This window comes from Triticum aestivum, chromosome 3A (assembly GCF_018294505.1).
Source record: "Triticum aestivum cultivar Chinese Spring chromosome 3A, IWGSC CS RefSeq v2.1, whole genome shotgun sequence".
NCBI classification, from domain to species: domain Eukaryota; kingdom Viridiplantae; phylum Streptophyta; class Magnoliopsida; order Poales; family Poaceae; genus Triticum; species Triticum aestivum.
Genome location: NC_057800.1, coordinates 689,523,631 through 689,543,221, shown reverse-complemented (window position 1 = coordinate 689,543,221; position 19,591 = coordinate 689,523,631).

Below are 19,591 nucleotides of genomic sequence, written 5' to 3'. Positions count from 1 at the left end.
ATCCTTTAAACCAGTTTTGGCACATGAGTCCACTATATCTAACTATATGCGGTATTCTTTTGCCGTTCTAAGCAAATTTGCATGTGCCATCTCTAATTTTCAAAATAAACTTCTCTTTTGTGTGTTCGTTTCGCTCGTGGAACGGTTGGGGTGGCTAATATTTTCCATGCTAGATGTGTTATTCTCGAGATGAGTGTTTATTCACTTGTCATTGCACGAGAGTAAGGCAAAGGTCTTAGGGATGCCCAGTCCCGAAATGCAAAATATATATTTAATTTATGTTGTCAAATAATAAATTCCTTGGAAAGTGTTGGTATGGAGGGCACCCGTGGATACGGTTAGCCATGGAAAGTGAAAGAAATGGTGGAAAAAGGAATAAACTATATTTTCCGTTTGGGAACCGCCTATGGCATATCTAGCATGGAAAGTGTTGGAAACGCTAGGTCATTTTTGTGGGTGGGATGGAAATACCTCCCAAAAAATTTATCTCTAATTTTTTTCTCTTTGAGCTCTGGCACCTCTACAAATCCCTACTTCCCTCTGCGAAGGGCCTATCTTTTACTTTATGCAATTTTTATTTTGATTCTCCATCTTCTCTTATAAAAAGCAGCAACTAGGAGGCAATATGATCGTGCTCAAGTATTGGGTGTAGTCAATATTCGAGTGTGTTTCATGAATGGATCAATGTTTGAGCATGATGGGCTAGGGATAACTTATTTTAGCGTTGATATTTTGGAAGACATGGTTGCTTGTTGATATGCTTGAGTATCTAAATTATCATGTCAAAACTAGACTATTGCTTCGAATCACATAGAAGTCCAAATGTCCATGCTATAAATAAAATAATATGTTATGACTTGATGAACAGCACTCCACATCAAAAATTCTGTTTTTATCACTTACCTACTCAAGGACGAGTAGGAGTTAAGCTTGGGGATGCTGATATGTCTCCAACGTATTTATAATTTTTGATTGTTCCGTGCTGTTTTATTATCAATCTTGGATGTTTTATAATTATTTTATAGTCATTTTATATCATTTTTTGGTATTAACCTATTGACATAGTGCCAAGTGCCAGTTGTTGTTTTTCCATGTTTTTTACATCATAGAAAATCAATATCAAACGGAGTCCAAATGCCATGAAACTTTACGATGATTTGTTATGGGCCAGAAGGAAAGAAATGGGCCCAGGTTGCACCTGGGAGGTGCCCCGAGGAGGGCACAACCCACCAGGGCGCGCCAGGAGGCCCAGGCGCGCCCTGGTGGGTTGTGCCCACCTCAGGTGCCACGGGACCGCCTCTTTGCTCTATAAATACCCAAATATTCCAGAAATCCTAGGGGAGTCATCAAAATATTCATCTAGTAGCCGCAGAGTCCAGAACCACCAGGTCCAATCTAGACACCATCTCAGATGGGGTTCACCACCTCCATTGGTGCCTCTCCGATGATGCGTGAGTAGTTCTTTGTAGACCTTTGGGTCCGTAGTTAGTAGCTAGATGGCTTTCTCTCTCTCTCTCTCTCTCTCTCTCTCTCTCTTGCTAATTCTCAATACAATGGTCTCTTGGAGATCCATATGATGTAAATCTTTTGCGGTGTGTTTTTTGGGATCTGATGAACTTTGAGTTTATGATCAGTCATATCTTTTTATATCCATGAAAGTTATTTGAGTTTCTTTGATCTCTTATATGCATGATCTCTTATATGCATGATCTATTATAGCCTCGTATTTCTTCTCCGATATTTGGGGTTTTGTTTGGCCAACTTGATCTATTTGTCTTGCAATGGGAAGAGGTGCCCGGTAGTGGGTTCGGTCTTACGGTGCTTGATTCCAGTGACAGAAGGGGAACCGACACGTATGTATCGTTGCTACTAAGGATAAAAAGACGAGATATATATCTACCACCATATAGATAAACGGATCTTGTCTACATCATGTCATTGTTCTTATTGCATTACTCCATTTTTCCATGAACTTAATACACTAGATGCATGCTGGATAGCGATCGATGTGTGGAGTAATAGTAGTAGATGCAGGCAGGAGTCGGTCTACTAATCTTGGACGTGATGCCTATGTAATGATCATTGTCTGGATATCGTCATAATTATTTGAAGTTCTATCAATTGCCCAACAGTAATTTGTTTACCCACCTTTTGCTATTTTTCTCGAGAGAAGCCACTAGTGAAACCTACGGCCCCCGGGTCTTCTTTCTCATATATTTGCCTTGCGATCTACTTTTATTTGCTTTTATTTCAGATCTATTAAACCAAAAATACAAAAATACTTTGCTGCATTTTATTTTATTTGGCATTCGATCTATCAATCTACTACAATTTACCTCACGTCCGTGCCAATTTCTGGCTTCGTTACCCGAAAGGATTGACAACACCTTTAACACGCCGGGTTGCGAGGTATTGTTATTTGTGTGCAGGGGCTATTTACGTTGTGTTGCTTGGTTCTCGTACTGGTTCGATACCTTGGTTTCATAACTGAGGGAAATACTCTACTGTCGCTATGCTACATCATCCCTCCCTCTCCGGGGAAATAGCGACGTAGTTCTAGCTACCATCAGTAGGCAACGTAATGTCGTACAACATTTTTTTGTCTTGTATAGAGGAATATACCTGTATATAGACAGTAGCCCCTGAGCCTCTGTCTGGTTTGAAAAGCTGGACAAAGAATCCATATAGTATTCGGTAGGGTTGACATACTGTTCTATTGTTGTAACATGCTTCCCTGCTGGCGGCGACTGCCCAGGCCGCGGAAGTGTCTGAGCTCAATCGGAAGCTTCAGTTGGCCAATGAAGAGATCAACCACATGAACAAGCGGTTTGATGAGACACAAGGTATGCGCATAGTGTTAAAATTGTAGATGTATCTCATAAGTAATAGCTATGTTCGGAGGCTAACTCATGTAATGCTTTGATTATGAACACAGTTGGGGAAGCCAAAGTCGAGACCCTCAAAGGCGCCCTTGCCAAAGCCCAACAAGAGGCAAAGGCTAACAAGGCAGCTGCTGACAAAGCGGCTCCAGAGCTGAAAACCGAGCAACCCGCCCATCGCCAACACAAAGCTCGGGTGGCTGAAGTCGAGCAGGAGCTAAAGGATGATGATACGTCTCCAACGTATCTATAATTTTTGATTGTTCCATGCTATTATATTATCTGTTTTGGATGTTAATGGGCTTATTTATACACTTTTATATTATTTTTGGGACTAACCTACTAACCCAAGGCCCAGTGCAAATTGCTGTTTTTTTGGCTATTTCAGTGTTCCACAGAAAAGGAATATCAAACAGAATCCAAATGGAATGAAACCTTCGGGAGAGTTATTTTTGGAACAAACATGATCCAGGGGACTTAGAGTGGACGTCAAGAAACCAACGAGGAGGCCACGAGGCAGGGGGCACGCCCTACACCCTCATGGGCCACTCGTGGCTCCACCACCTACTTGTTCCTCCTATATATATATCCATATACCATGAAAACATCCAGGAGCACCACAAAACCCTATTTCCACCGCCGCAACCTTCTATACCCAAGAGATCCCATCTTGGGGGCTTTTCCAGAGCTCCGCCGGAGGGGGAATCAATCACGGAGGGCTTCTACATCAACACCATAGCCTCTCCGATGATGTCTGAGTAGTTTACCTCAGACCTTCGGGTCCATAGTTATTAGCTAGATGTCTTCTTCTCTCTCTTTGGATCTCAATACAATGTTCTCCTTGATCTTCTTGGAGATCTATTCGATGTAACTCTTTTTGCGGTGTGTTTTTCGAGATCCGATGAATTGTGGATTGATGATCAAGTTTATCTATGAACAATATTTGATTCTTCTCTGAAATCTTTTATGTATGATTGGTTATCTTTGCAAGTCTCTTCGAATTATCATTTTGGTTTGGCCTACTAGATTGATCTTTCTTGCAATGGGAGAAGTGCTTAGTTTTGGGTTCAATCTTGCGGTGTCCTTTCCTAGTGATAGCAGGGGCAGCAAGGCACGTATTGTATTGTTGCCATCGAGGATAAAAACATGGGGTTTATATCATATTGCTTGAGTTTATCCCTCTACATCATGTCATCTTGCCTAATGCGTTACTCTGTTCTTATGAACTTAATACTCTAGATGCATGCTGGATAGCGGTCGATGTGTGGAGTAATAGTAGTAGATGCAGAATCGTTTCGGTCTACTTGTCGCGGACGTGATGCCTATATACATGATCATGTCTAGATATTCTCATAATTATGAACTTTTCTATCAATTGCTCGACAGTATTTTGTTCACCCACCGTAATACTTATGCTATCTTGAGAGAAGCCACTAGTGAAACCTATGGCCCCAGGGTCTATCTTTTATCATATAAGTTTCCAATCTATTTTATTTTGCAATCTTTATTTTCCTATGTATATCCTAAAAATACCAAAAATATTTATCTTATTGTTATTATCTCTATCAGATCTCACTCTCATAAGTGACCGTGAAGGGATTGACAACCCCTTTATCATGTTAGTTGTGAGGTTCTTATTTGTTTGTGTAGGTACAAGGGACTTGCGTGTAGTCTCCAACTGGATTGATACCTTGGTTCTCAAAAACTGAGGGAAATACTTACGCTACTTTGTTGCATCACCCTTTCCTCTTCAAGGGAAAACCAACGCAGTGCTCAAGAGGTAGGAAGAAGGATTTCTGGCGCCGTTGCCGGGGAGATCTACGCACAAGTCAAGACATACCAAGTACCCATCGCAAACTCTTATCCCTCGCATTACATTATTTGCCATTTGCCTCTCGTTTTCCTCTCCCCCACTTCACCCTTGTCGTTTTATTCACCCTCCTTCTGTTCGTCTTTTTGTTTGCTTTGATGTCTTACTTGGCTCGTTTGCTCGTTTGGTTGGAATAGTTGTTTATTTATTGCTAAGCAGAGAACCTAAGATCTGTGGATCATCATCCGCTTGCTAATCTTTTTAAGAGATCCAATTATGATGAACCAATTGCTAGTGAGTTTTGTACACCAGATTATCTTTATGAAGTTTTGCTTGAAATTCGTGAATCTGAAAATTACAATGAAGTACTTTATGAAGTGATTCACGATAGATCTTTGAATAAAAAGCATGATTGCAATGATGATAGTATAAATTCTATTGATGTAAGTTGTTCTAATAATATGCAAAACCCTGAGCTTGGGGATGCTTGTTTTGTCATGTCCACTACTTGTTGCAATGACCATGATTGGGGTGATTCTTCTTATGATCTTGAAAATTTATTTAAGCCCCATGATGAATATGAGATTGATGATAATAATAAAAGTGGGTTTGGAGAGGTCATGACTTTAGTTAATGTTAATCCCACTATTTTGGAAGAGTGTCAACTTTGCATGCATGTGGATCATGTTGATAATATTGTATGTGATAGCTATATTGTTGAATTTGATTATGATCCTACATGTAATTATTATGAGAGAGGAAAATATGGTTGTAGAAATTTTCATGTTACTAAATTACCTCTCGTTATGTTGAGATTGCTATTGTTTCTTTCCGCTTCCTTGCATATGCTAGTTTTTTCTTGCCTTGATCATTTGTTTGCCTATAAGACTCCTATGCATAGGAAGTATGTTAGACTTAGATGTGTTTGTCATGTGTTTTATGATGCTCTCTTGGTGCTTCAATTCTTGTCTTTCATGCGAGCATCGTTGAAATCTTATGCCTAGCTAAAATGCTTTAAAGAAAAGCGCTTGTTGGGAGACAACCCAATATTTTTCCTTGCTGTTATTCAATAAATAAATAATCTAGCCTCTGTTTAAATGTGGTTTTATGCTTTTAATTAGTGTTTGTGCCAAGTAGAACCTTTGGGAAGACTTGGGGAAAGTCTTTGTGATTTTGCTGTAAAAAACAGAAACTTTAGCACTCACGAGATTTGCTACCATTGTTTACTGGAGAGTGCAATTAAGTTGATTCTTTTTGAAGATGATTAATAGATAAATTACTCACGTCCAGAAATTTATTTTGGAATTTTTGGGGTTACATAAGTATTCGAAACCTACAAATTACTACAGACTGTTCTGTTTTTGACAGATTCTATTTTTCGCGTGCTGTATGCTTATTTTGATGAATCTATGGCTAGTATCGGAGGTTATGAACCATAGAGAAGTTGGAATACAGTAGGTTTAACACCAAAATAAATAAAGAATGAGTTCATTACAGTACCTTAAGTGGTGGTTTGTTTTCTTATACTAACGGAGCTCATGAGATTTTCGGTTTAAGTTTTGTGTTGTGAAGTTTTCAAGTTTTGGGTAAAGATTTGATGGATTATGGAATAAGGAGTGGCAAGAGCCTAATATTGGGGATTCCCAAGGCACCCCAAGGTAAAATCCAGGGACAACCAAAAGCCTAAGCTTGGGGATGCCCCGGAAGGCATCCCCTCTTTCGTCTTCTTCTATTGGTAACTTTACTCGAGTCTATATTTTTATTCACCACATGATATGTGTTTTGCTTGGAGCCTCTTGTATGATTTGAGTATTTGATTTTTAGTTTTCCACAATCATACTTGCTGTACACACATTTTGGGAGAGACACACATGATTGAAATTTATTAGAATACTCTATGTGCTTCACTTATATCTTTTGAGCTAGATAATTTTGCTCTAGTGCTTAACTTATATCTTTTAGAGCACGGTGGTGGTTTTATTTTATAGAAATTATTGATATCTCATGCTTCACTTATATTATTTTGATAGTCCTTTAGAACAACATGGTAATTTGCTTTGGTTATGAAACTAGTCTTAATATGATAGGCATCTAAGATGGGTATAATAAAAACTATCATAGAAAGTGCATTGAATACTATGAGAAGATTGATACTTGATAATTGTTTTGAGATATAAAGGTGGTGATATTAGAGTGTGCTAGCTGAGTAATTGTGAATTTGAGAAATACTTGTGTTGAAGATTGCAAGTCTCGTAGCATGCGCGTATGGTAACCGTTGTGTAACAAATTTGAAACATGAGGTGTTCTTTGATTGTCTTCCTTATGAGTGGCGGTCGGGGACGAGCGATGGTCTTTTCCTACCAATCTACCCCCCTAGGAGCATGCGCGTAATGCTTGGTTTTTGATGACTTCTAGATTTTTGCAATAAGTATGTGAGTTCTTTATGATAAATGTTGAGTCCATGGATTATACGCACTCACACCCTTCCATCATTGCTAGCCTCTTCGGTACCGTGCATTACCCTTCCTCACCTTGAGAGTTGGTGCAAACTTTGCCGGTGCATCCAAACCCCGTGATATGATACGCTCTATCACACATAAACCTCCTTATATCTTCCTCAAAACAGCCACTATACCTACCTATTATGGCATTTCCATAGCCATTCCGGGATATATTGCCATGCAATTTTCCACCGTTTCATTTATGACATGCTTCATCATTGTCATATTGCTTTGCATGATCATGTAGTTGACATACGTATTTGTGGCAAAGCCACCATGCATAATTTATCATACATGCCACTCTTGATTCATTGCCCTTCCCGGTACACCGCCGGAGGCATTCATATAGAGTCATATTTTGTTCTAGTATCGAGTTGTAATCATTGAGTTGTAAATAAATAGAAGTGTGATGATCATCATTAATAGAGCATTGTCCCCAAAAAAGAGAAAGGCCAAATAAAAAAGGCCCAAAAAAAGAAATAAAAAGGGGCAATGCTACTATCCTTTTTTCCACACTTGTGCTTCAAATTAGCACTGTCGGTGTCAAAACCGGCGGATCTCGGGTAGGGGGTCCCGAACTGTGCGTCTAGGCCGGATGGTAACAGGAGGCAGGGAACACTTTGTTTTACCCAGGTTCGGGCCCTCTCGATGGAGGTAATACCCTACTCCTGCTTGATTAATATTGATGATATGGGTAGTACAAGAGTAGATCTACCACGAGATCAAGGAGGCTAAACCCTAGAAGCTAGCCTATGGTATGATTGTTGTGTATGGAGTTGATTGCCTACGGACTACAACCCTCCGGTTTATATAGGCACCGGATAGGGGTAGAGTTACATAAAGTCGGTTACAATGGTAGGAGATCTTGAATATCCGCATCGCCAAGCTTGCCTTCCACGCCAAGGAAAGTCCCATCCAGACACGGGACGAAGTCTTCAATCTTGTATCTTCATAGTCCAGGAGTCCGGCTGAAGGTATAGTCCGGCTACCCGAACACCCCCTAATCCAGGACTCCCTCAGTAGCCCCTGAACCAGGCTTCAATGACGACGAGTCCGGCGCGCAAATTGTCTTCGGCATTGCAAGGTGGGTTCCTCCTCCAAGTCCTTCGTAGAAGATTGTAAACACCAAGAGTAGTGTCCGGCTCTGCAAAATAAGTTTCCACACATTGCCATAGAGAGAATAATATTGACACAAATCAGATCTGCCGACGTATTCCGCAGTGCGTCATCACACTACGGCCAAGTCCTTTACTCGAATCGTTTTTACTTTTCCACCTCAGCATGTTTTGCGAGGCGGTTTCCTTGTCACGTCTTGTCAAAGCAGAGATCGTGTGCCCTTTTCATGGGATTCTCATCAATACGGACGTGGGTAACCCTAACCGCGCCATTTACCACAGCGTTTGGGAGGCAAGTGAGTTTTATTAGGCAGGTGGGGACGCATAACCGCATCCGCCCATATAAGGGGATAAGGATCCACCCTTTTTACCTACGCCTTCTTCCTCCTTTGCCTACCCATCTCCTGCGCACTCGAGCTCCAGCGCCCAAGCCCGCACTTCCCACCTCAACCTTCTCTAGCAATGTCCGGAGTGGGAGGCAAGTGGATGGTCTCCTCCGTCAAGGAGGGCCATGTCAAAAAGCTAAGGAAGGCCGGATACTTGTCCAAAGACATCGCGCACCGGCTTCCCGAGGAGGGGCAGCTTCTCCCCACCCCAAGGCCCCATGAGAGGTTAGTATTCCTTCCCCACTTCCTCCGCGGACTGGGTTTTCCACTCCACCCATTTGTCCGGGGGCTCGTGTTTTACTATGGCCTAGATTTCCACGATCTGGCCCCGAACTTCGTCCTCAACATCTCGGCGTTTATCGTCGTGTGCGAGGCTTTCCTCCGCATCCGCCCCCATTTCGGCCTCTGGCTCAAGACCTTCAACGTCAAGCCCAAGGTGGTGCGCGGCAGCCAGGCGGAGTGCGGAGGCGCCATGGCGGGCAAGATGGCCAACGTCCTATGGCTCGAGGGCTCCTTCGTGGAGACCCTGAAGGGGTGGCAATTGTGGTAGTTTTACATCACCGAGCCGCGCGATCCGAAATGGATCGCAGCCCTCGAGTTTCGATCCGGACCCCCCACGCGGCTTATGTCCTGGAAAGAGACGGGCCTATCGTGGGGCGACAAAAAAGAGCTGACCGGACTGCAGACATGCATCCAGTCCCTGGTGAGCAAGCCGATCAAGCTCGTCAATGTAGTCCAGGTTATGCTCGTCCGCCGGATCCTCCCGTGTCAACAACGGGACTTTAATCTGTGGGAGTTCGACCCGGTGCAGCACCGAACCCTTAACAGGCTCTTCGACACGATGTATGAAGACGTCTGGAGGGTGCTAACCAAAGGCGCCGAGGCTTCCACATCCGCTTCCGAGGACCGCAGATACAGCTCACAGCGTCACGCTAGCGAGGTAAGCTATTTTCACCTTTTACAGGATGTTAAGTTTTTTCATAGTTTGACTCTATGCGGGATCTAAACTCCCTTACCTTTGACAGGCTTGGCGGGTGAAGTCTGGATCGATTAACTGTCCGGCTCCCTTGCCCGAAGACCCAGCCCCAGCTCTACTAGTGAAGTTGTTGGCTCTGGCGCCTTATGTGGTGCCGGAGAAGAAGGCCAAGAAGAAGAAGACCATGGGGACTCGAAAGAGTGCCCGGCGTATGGTGGTGTCGGACTCGTCGTCTGGCGAGTCCGAAATGCACTCCTCCCGTGAAGACGAGGAGGAGGAAGAAGAAACCTCTCCCCCTCCAGCGGGGGGAGGAAAGAAGAGGAAGGCCGCCCCAGTAGGGGAGGCCGAAGGGTCCAAGAAGAGGAAAACCCCTCCGCCGGACTACGCCCCCGACGCCGACGAGGACGAAGAGGAGTGTCCGGACAGGGCCAGGCGTCCGACGAAATCATAAGTGTTCGGATACCAGAGTAACTCATGATATCCCTTTTGTTGCACAGCTTTCCCTAATGTCGAATATAATCATGCAGCCCGCCCCGGGCTGAACTCAACGAGTCGTCGAGCGGCTCCCTGGATTCATCGGATGTGAACTCAGTTCCGCCCGTTGTCTCCCCCCGCACTGCGGATGACGTCGAAGTGGCGTCGCAACAAGCTCTGGGGCAGGAGGAGGTGGTCCTGGAGGAGCTGCAAGGCGACCTCCCGGACTCCACGAGTAAAGGGGACAAGACCCCCCAGGGCTCCAAGTCCGGTTTTATGTCGGACACCGCGCCGGAATCTTCAACAGTTCCGGACTGCGGTAGGCAAACTCCTTCCAAGAGGAGCAAGTCTTCTGAGCCGGCGGCCTCCGTCCAACCGGAGGTGCCGGACAATCTGCTGGAGGTTCTTGACGGCACCTCCATCGACGAGGAGCACCGTACTATTATGAGTACGGTGATCCAGAAGGTTCAGTCCGCCAAGAGCGGACTGACTGAAGCTTGCGCTAGCCTTCTAACAGGCTTCGAGGTAAGTAAAAATATGTAAAAATATTACCGCATAGATAGTAGCCCCTGATGCTCTGTTTGGCGTTCGGAAAGAAAAGCCGAATAGAGGATTTATTAAATTTCGCAGGAGTCTAACAACAAAGAGTCAATATGCGTATGCAGGCGTCGCTGCTAGCCACCGCCGCACTGACTGCGGAGGTGGGTGCCCTGAAACAGGGCCTCGAGCGGACCGAGCAAGAGCTCGGCCTTGCCAAGAGGCAGCTCGAGGAGAAAGAAGGTAAGAAAATACCTTACAGAAAAAGTGCCTATAGAGAGGCGTGATTGCAAAAAATAACAGGATTGCACTACTTATTATAGGGGCCACGACTGAGGTGGCGACCCTCAAGCAGGAGCTGTCCGAGGCCGAAAAGAAAACGGCCGTGGAGCGCACCGAGCGAGAGAAACTTGGGGCTCAGGTCGGCGAGGTGCATCAAGAGCTTCAGGCTCTCATGAAAAAACATGAGAGTTTGGAGCTTGAGTCAAAGACCCAAGCGTCCGAGCTCGCGGCGGCCCTTGAGACTGCCAAGTCTGCCAAGGCCGAAGCCCAAAAGGCCCTCCAAGAGTTGGAGGAGATGAAGAAGATAGCAGCGGGTAAGGCATTCTTTATGCAAAGCAGAAATATATAAGTAAACTACTTGTTACTTACCCGAATCCGGAGTTCTCCAGGGGCATTCGCAGATCTTCCTCGCAGCGTATCTGATGCCACCGCATTCTACCGAGCTAAAGAGGGCAGCTCGACGGAGAAGGTGTTCTGGTCTTAGTATGCTGAGGCCGGACACCCTGTGCCCTTGAGCGACCAGCTGAAACAGCTGGTCGAGCTCCACAAGGCGGCCGAACAGGCCATGAAGGGCTTCATAGTTCGGCTGTGGCCCGGAGAGGCCCTGCATGGGAGCTACTTCGGGCTGGTGCGGCGGCTGGTGGAGGCCTGTCCAAGGCTCGAGGTCATCAAGCGGTCCGTCTGCATCGAAAGAGCCCGTAGGGCCCTTGCCCGTGCGAAGGTACACTGGGGTAAGCTGAACGGTGAGAAGCTTGTGAGGCACGGGCCGCCGCCGGGGAAGGAGCATCGCAAGCCCGAGAACTATTACAAGGATGTTCTTGCAGGTGCCCGCCTTATGGCGGATGAATGTACCAAGGATGTAATTTTTGAATAAACTCGCTCATTTTTATCCTGTGCGCTGAAAACTTGTTCATAGGCGCTTTAAGCAATGCTTGTTGAATTTAAAATATTATTTTTTGTGCGGCCGTCTATCAAAAAATTGAGAGACGGCCAGTCGTCGGCTTCTGCCCCCATGCCACTAGTGCTGGGGTGTTCGGGATAAACCTGAGCGCTCTTTTTCCCATAGTTGGGTCCTTCGAGGGAGGCGCTCAGCACAATGAACCAGGCAATCGGACTATAATGCTTGAACACTCTCACTTAGCCATAGAACTTTATAATTTTAAATTTTGGTGAAGCCCCTAGTTCGGAAGACCGAGTTCGGGGCGCTATCCACGCCTTGGCCGGACAAAATCCGGCTCCTCGCTCGAAGCGGCATAAGTCTTTAGGGACTCGAAAAACCTCTTGAACAGCGACCGGTCTCTCGCCTCATCATGACAGTCAGTTTTAGCTTTCTCCACTGAGGTGCTTAACCCAGCTCAACCGGGGCACAATCGCAGTGGTTCTCCTAGTGCTACCTTAGCCGATATAGCGGAACGTAAGGCACCAAAACATAGGAGCCGGGCAAACCCAACTATTGACCCAAATCATGATTCGGAGCCGATGCATATAGTGCTATAAGTTCGGGGTGCCGCACTTGTGAAAGTGTACGGACTTCTCACACCATATTAACGGGTACTGAAGCCCCTGGCGTACTTGCCGTACCATAGTGTATGGGTGCAACATGTCATTAATGAACATATATAAAAGAGAGTAATGCAAAAAATAGACAAAAGCTATGCATTGTTTTTATAAAGGCTATTTATCAAAGCCGAACGATACAAATAGTGCGGTAAGCAAAAGATATTGGACTATTCAGTATGTCCTGACCAGGGGCAGGCCGCGGAATTGTATTTAAAACAGGTATACTGCTCGTAACAGAGACCACCTGGGAGTTCCATAATGCGGCATGGCTTGTCTGCCTCCCTGGATCTTGCATCGTTTGTGCGGCAGTCGAATTGCCGAACAGGTCGTCCGAAGTATGGAGTCCTGAAAGTAAGAAAAAATTAAAAAAAGAATCCGGCAGCCCCTAGTACGTTTTAAGCCGTATTTTGGGCGTGCCGTTATTGTGCCCCTTCCCTTGTGCCCATGGTATTTCAAGGGCGTAGTTATGTACGCGAGGTACTGGTTTCGCTATGTCGCGAAAGCTGGGGTTAGGGCCGTATTGCTACGCTTGCTCAGAGTGTGCCAGGCGGTCCTGCTGTGGGTTACTCCGGGCGCGCTTGGCAGTGTCTGGCTTTTTAATGGCCAGACTGGAGAATTGCCTGAGAAGGCTACTTTGTACCTCCGCTGAGAGAGCCGCCGTATGCTCCTCCGTACGGAGGGAGCGTTCGGTGTTTCCGTTGACCGTAATTACTCCTCGAGGGCCTGGCATCTTGAGTTTGAGATATGTGTAGTGTGGCACCGCATTGAACTTTGCGAATGCGGTTCGCCCGAGTAGGGCGTGATAGCCACTGTGAAACGGGACTATATCGAAGATTAACTCTTCGCTTCGGAAATTGTCCGGGGATCCGAAGACCACGTCAAGTGTTACTGAGCCTGTACAGTTGGCTTCTACACCTGGTATAACGCCTTTAAAGGTCGTTCTTGTGGGCTTAATCCTTGAGGGATCTATGCCCATTTTCCACACAGTATCCTGATAAAGCAGGTTCAGGCTACTGCCGCCGTCCATGAGGACTCTTGTGAGATGAAATCCGTCGATGATTGGGTCGAGAACCAATGCAGCGAAGCCGCCATGACGGATGCTAGTGGGATGGTCCCTTCGATCAAAAGTGATCGGGCAGGAGGACCATGGGTTGAACTTTGGGGCGACTGGCTCTATCGCGTATACGTCCCGTAGCGCACGCTTCCGCTCCCGCTTGGGAATGTGGGTTGCGTATATCATGTTCACCGTCCGCACTTGTGGGGCAAAACCCTTCTGTCCATTGTTGTTCGGCGGCTTGGGCTCCTCGTCGTCGTTGTGCAGCCCCTTGTCTCTGTTTTCGGCCCTTAACTTGTCTGCCTGCTTGAACACCCAACAATCCATGTTAGTGTGATTGGCTGGCCTTTCGGGGGTGCCATGTATCTGGCACAAGCGATCGAGTATTCGGTCCAAACTGGACGGGCCCTGAGTATTCTTTTTGAATGGCTTTTTCCGCTGGCCGGATTTATAGCCTTTGAATCCGGCATTGACTGCCATGTCTTCATTGATGTCGCTGTTAACACGGTGTTTTTGCTTATTCCGACATGTCCTGCCGCTTTTGTCCTTGGTATCCGAATTACCAGGGTTCTTTGATAAGTTGTTACTATGAGCTAGCCAGTTGTCTTCTCCCGCGCAAAAGCGGGTCATGAGTGTCGTGAGGGCTGCCATGGATTTCGGCTTTTCCTGTCCCAGGTGCCGGGCAAGCCACTCGTCACGGATGTTATGCTTGAAGGCTGCTAGGGCCTCTGTGTCCGGACAGTCGACTATCTGGTTTTTCTTTGTTAGGAACCATGTCCAGAATTGTCTGGCCGATTCTTCTGGCTGCTGAATTATGTGGCTTAAGTCGTCGGCATCCGGCGGTCGCAGGTAAGTGCCCTGGAAGTTTTCGAGGAATGCGGCTTCCAGGTCCTCCCAAGAACCGATTGAATCTGCTGGCAAGCTGTTAAGCCAATGCCGGGCCGGTCCTTTAAGTTTGAGCGGGAGGTATTTGATGGCGTGTAGATCATCACCGCGTGCCATGTGGATGTGAAGCAGGTAATCCTCGATCCATACCGCCGGGTCTGTTGTGCCATCGTATGATTCGATGTTTACGGGTTTGAAACCCTCTGAGATTTTATGATCCATTACTTCATTCGTGAAGCATAGCGGGTGTGCGGCGCCTCTGTACTGGGCTATATCACGACGCAGCTTGGAAGAGCTATGTCTGTTGTGTTCGGCCCGGCCGGATTTGTTGTATCCGGAGTGAAGATCATTGTCACATGTCGTGGGGCGCTTGCGCATCCGTAGATCAATCTTGTTTGTCTGGCCTTATCCTCCAGTATGTCTCGCAGGTCGGGCGCATTTTCCCGTGCCTTAGTTGAACGGCGTTGGGGCATGGCTTGGGTGGAGGGCCGAGAGGCCTCTCTGTCGCAGCCGCGAGGTGGCCGGTCTGCCATGTCATGCGCTGGTGATGTAGGTGCTTCCTCCTCTGATCGGGGTAGCGGCCTGCGCTTCGGGTAACTCTTGGAAGGGCGTTCGAGTTTGTACTCTTCGGCCGCAAGGACTTCAGTCCATCTGTCAGCTAGCAAATCTTGGGCAGCTCTAAGCTGTTGCTACTTTTTCTTGAGGCTGCTTGCCATGGCTAAAAGCCTGCGTTTAAAACGCTCTTGTTCGGCGGGGTCTGATGGTATGACGAATTCGTCGTCATCGAGGCTTGCCTCGTCTTCGGAGGGAGGCGTATAGTTATCATCCTCGACCTCTCGGTTTGCCGCTCTCTCATGAGGGCTGGCTTCTCCATCTTCCTGTGCCGAATCTTGCTGGGGTGGGTGTTCTTCGGCGCTATCCGGGGTAGTATTATCTCCCGTGCCGGAATCATCGTTTTTGCTTTGGCGGGATTTAGAGCGGCGCCGCTGACGCCGGCGCTTTTGCTGTTTCTTGGGGGCATCATCCCCCACTGTTCCATCGCCATCTCCCTCTTTTGGAGTATCCACCATATATATGTCGTATGACGAGGTGGCCTTCCAGCGCCCTACAGGTGCTGGTTCCTGTTCATCTCCTACATCGTCGTCCATCCCATCGATGTCTTCGGAGCTGAAGTCAAGCATGTCGGTTAGATCGTCGACAGTGGCTACAAAGTGGGTGGTGGGTGGGCTTTGAATTTCCTCATCGTTCGTATTCCACCCTCGCTGACCGTAGTCCGGACAGGGCTCTCCTGATAAAGAGAGAGACTTAAGAGAATTCAGGATGTCGCCAAAAGGCGAATGCTGAAAGATGTCTGCAGCGGTGAACTCCATTATCGGCGCCCAATCGGATTCGATTGGCAGGGGCGCGGGGGGTTCGGAGTCCGGGGAGGAGTCCGGATCCTCGGAGTCACCGGTAGTGCAGAGTGCGGGGCTAGCGTTCGGCTCGATCGCCTCTGAGATTGCAGCCCCTAAGGCAGCATCCAACCGCTGATCCTCGATCAACGCAGTAGGCTCCGAATCGATGGTCGAAACCGATGCGTATGCAGCCTCCAAGGTGCTGTTCGGCGGTAGAGCTATATCATGCCCATCGAGACAGTGCAGCGCACTTGGCTGTGGCTCGAATCCGTCGAAGATCAAGTCCCCGTGGATGTCAGCCGTGTAGTTTAGGCTACCAAACCTGACCTGATGGCCAGGGGCGTAGCTTTCGGTCTGCTCCAGGTGGCCGAGCGAATTGGCCCGCAGAGCGAAGCCGCCGAAGACGAAGATCTGACCGGGGAGAAAAGTCTCACCCTGGACCGTATCATTGTTGATGATCAAAGGAGCCATCGGGCCTAAAGGCGACGACACAGAGGAACTCTCAATGAAAGCACCAATGTCGGTGTCAAAACTGGCGGATCTCGGGTAGGGGGTCCCGAACTGTGCGTCTAGGCCGGATGGTAACAGGAGGCAGGGAACACTTTGTTTTACCCAGGTCCGGGCCCTCTCGATGGAGGTAATACCCTACTCCTGCTTGATTAATATTGATGATATGGGTAGTACAAGAGTAGATCTACCACGAGATCTAGGATGCTAAACCCTAGAAGCTAGCCTATGGTATGATTGTTGTGTATGGAGTTGATTGCCTACGGACTACAACCCTCCAGTTTATATAGGCACCGGATAGGGTTAGGGTTACATAAAGTCGGTTACAATGGTAGGAGATCTTGAATATCCGCATCGCCAAGCTTGCCTTCCACGCCAAGGAAAGTTCCATCCGGACACGGGACGAAGTCTTCAATCTTGTATCTTCATAGTCCAGGAGTCCGGCTGAAGGTATAGTCCGGCTACCCGAACACCCCCTAATCCAGGACTCCCTCAAGCACCATGATCTTTATGATAGAGAGTCTCTTGTTTCGTCACTTTCATATACTAGTGGGAATTTTTCATTATAGAACTTGGCTTGTATATTCCAACAATGGGCTTCCTCAAATGCCCTAGGTCTTGTGAGCAAGCAAGTTGGATGCACACCCACTTAGTTTCTTTTGTTGAGCTTTCATACATTTATAGCTCTAGTGCATCCGTTGCATGGCAATCCCTACTCCTTGCATTGACATCAATTGGTGGGCATCTCCCTAGCCCGTTGATTAGCCTCGTCGATGTGAGACTTTCTCTTATTTGTCTTCTCCACATAACCCCCCTATCATTATTCTATTCCACCCATAGTGATATATCCATGGCTCACGCTCATGTATTGCATGAAAGTTGAAAAAAGTTTGAGATTACTAAAGTATGAAACAATTGCTTGGCTTGTCATCGAGGTTGTGCAAGATGAGAGCATTCTTGTGTGACAAAAATGGAGCATGACCAAACTATATGATTTTGTAGGGATGAACTTTCTTTTGCCATGTTATTTCGAAAAGACATGATTGCTTAACTAGTATGCTTGAAGTATTATTATTTTTTATGTCAATATTAAACTTTTGTCTTGAATCTCTCGGATCTGAATATTCATGCCACAATAAAGAAAATTACATTGAGAATTATGCTAGGTAGCATTCCACATCAAAATTTCTGTTTTTATCATTTACCGAGTCGAGGATGAGCAGGAATTAAGCTTGGGGATGCTTGATACGTCTCCAACGTATCTATAATTTTTGTTTGTTCCATGCTATTATATTATCTGTTTTGGATGTTAATGGGCTTATTTATACACTTTTATATTATTTTTGGGACTAGCCTACTAACCCAAGGCCCAGTGCAAATTGCTGTTTTTTGCCTATTTCAGTGTTTCGTAGAAAAGGGATATCAAACGGAATGAAACCTTCAGGAGACTTATTTTGGAACAAACGTAATCCAGGGCTCCTCGTAGGCCCCTCGTGGGCCCCTCGTAGCTCCACCGACCTACTTCTTCCTCCTATATATATTCATATACCCCGAAAACATCCAGGAGCACCACGAAACCCTATTTCCACCGCCGCAACCTTATGTACCCAAGATATCCCATCTTGGGGCCTTTTTCGGAGCTCCGTCGGAGGGGGAATCGATCACGGAGGGCTTGTACATCAACACCATAGCCTCTCCGATGATGTGTGAGTAGTTTACCTCAGACCTTCGGGTCCATAGTTATTAGCTAGATGACTTCTCTCTCTTTGGATCTCAATACAATGTTCTCCTCGATCTTCTTGGAGATCTATTCGATGTAACTCTTTTTGCGGTGTGTTTGTCGAGATCCGATGAATTGTGGGTTTATGATCAAGTTTATCTATGAACAATATTTGATTCTTCTCTGAAATCTTTTATGTATGATTGGTTATCTTTGCAAGTCTCTTCGAATTATCAGTTTGGTTTGGCCTACTAGATTGATCTTTCTTACAATGGGAGAAGTGCTTAGCTTTGGGTTCAATCTTGCGGTGTCCTTTCCCAGTGACAGCAGGGGCAGCAAGGCATGTATTGTATTGTTGCCATCGAGGATAAAAAGATGGGGTTTATATCATATTGCTTGACTTTATCCCTCTACATCATGTCATCTTGCCTAATGCGTTGCCCTGTTCTTATGAACTTAATACTCTAGATGCATGCTGGATAGCGGTCGATGTGTGGAGTAATACTAGTAGATGCAGAATCGTTTCGGTCTACTTGTCGCGGATGTGATGCCTATATACATGATCATGCCTAGATATTCTCATAATTATGCACTTTTCTATCAATTGCTTGACAGTATTTTGTTCACCCACCGTAGTACTTATGCTACTTGAGAGAAGTCACTAGTGAAACCTATGGCCCCCGGGTGTATCTTTTATCATATAAGTTTCCAATCTATTTTATTTTGCAATCTTTATTTTCCTATCTATATCATAAAAATACCAAAAATATTTATCTTATTATTAGTATCTCTATCAGATCTCACTCTCATAAGTGACCGTGAAGGGATTGTCAACCCCTTTATCGCGTTGATTACGAGGTTCTTATTTGTATGTGTAGGTACGAGGGACTTGCGTGTAGTCTCCAACTGGATTGATACCTTGGTTCTCAAAAACTGAGGGAAATACTTACGCTACTTTGCTGCATCACCCTTTCCTCTTCAAGGGAAAACCAACGCAGTGCTCAAAAGGTAGCATATGCCATCCTTAAATGCGAGGAACTGGAGGAGAAGACTTCGGCCGAATCGACCAAACTCGCCAAGGCTCTTCAAGAGGCCAAAGAGGCACAGGTCGAGTCCCGGAGTGCTCGTGAGGAGATCCGGCAAGCGAAGCAGATAGCGGCTGGTAAGGCCTTTCTTTTGCAGGATATATTCGGAGGTCAGAGATATGCTTTGCTCACTCGGGTGTGGAGTTCTCTAGATGCGTACGTGGATCTGCCAAGGAGTGCTGCCGATGCCACACCGTTCTTCCGAGCCCAAGAAGGGAACTTGACCGAGAAGCTGTTCTGGTCACAGTTTCTTGCACCTGAGCATCCGACGCCTTTTAATGACCAGATGAAGCAGCTGATGAACTGCATAGGGTGGCCGGTTTGGCCATGAAGGATTTAATAGTCCGGCTACTTCGGTCTGGTGAGGCGGCTTTTAGATGCGCTGCCTCGGGTTGATACTGTGGAGCGCCCAGCGTGCATAGAGGG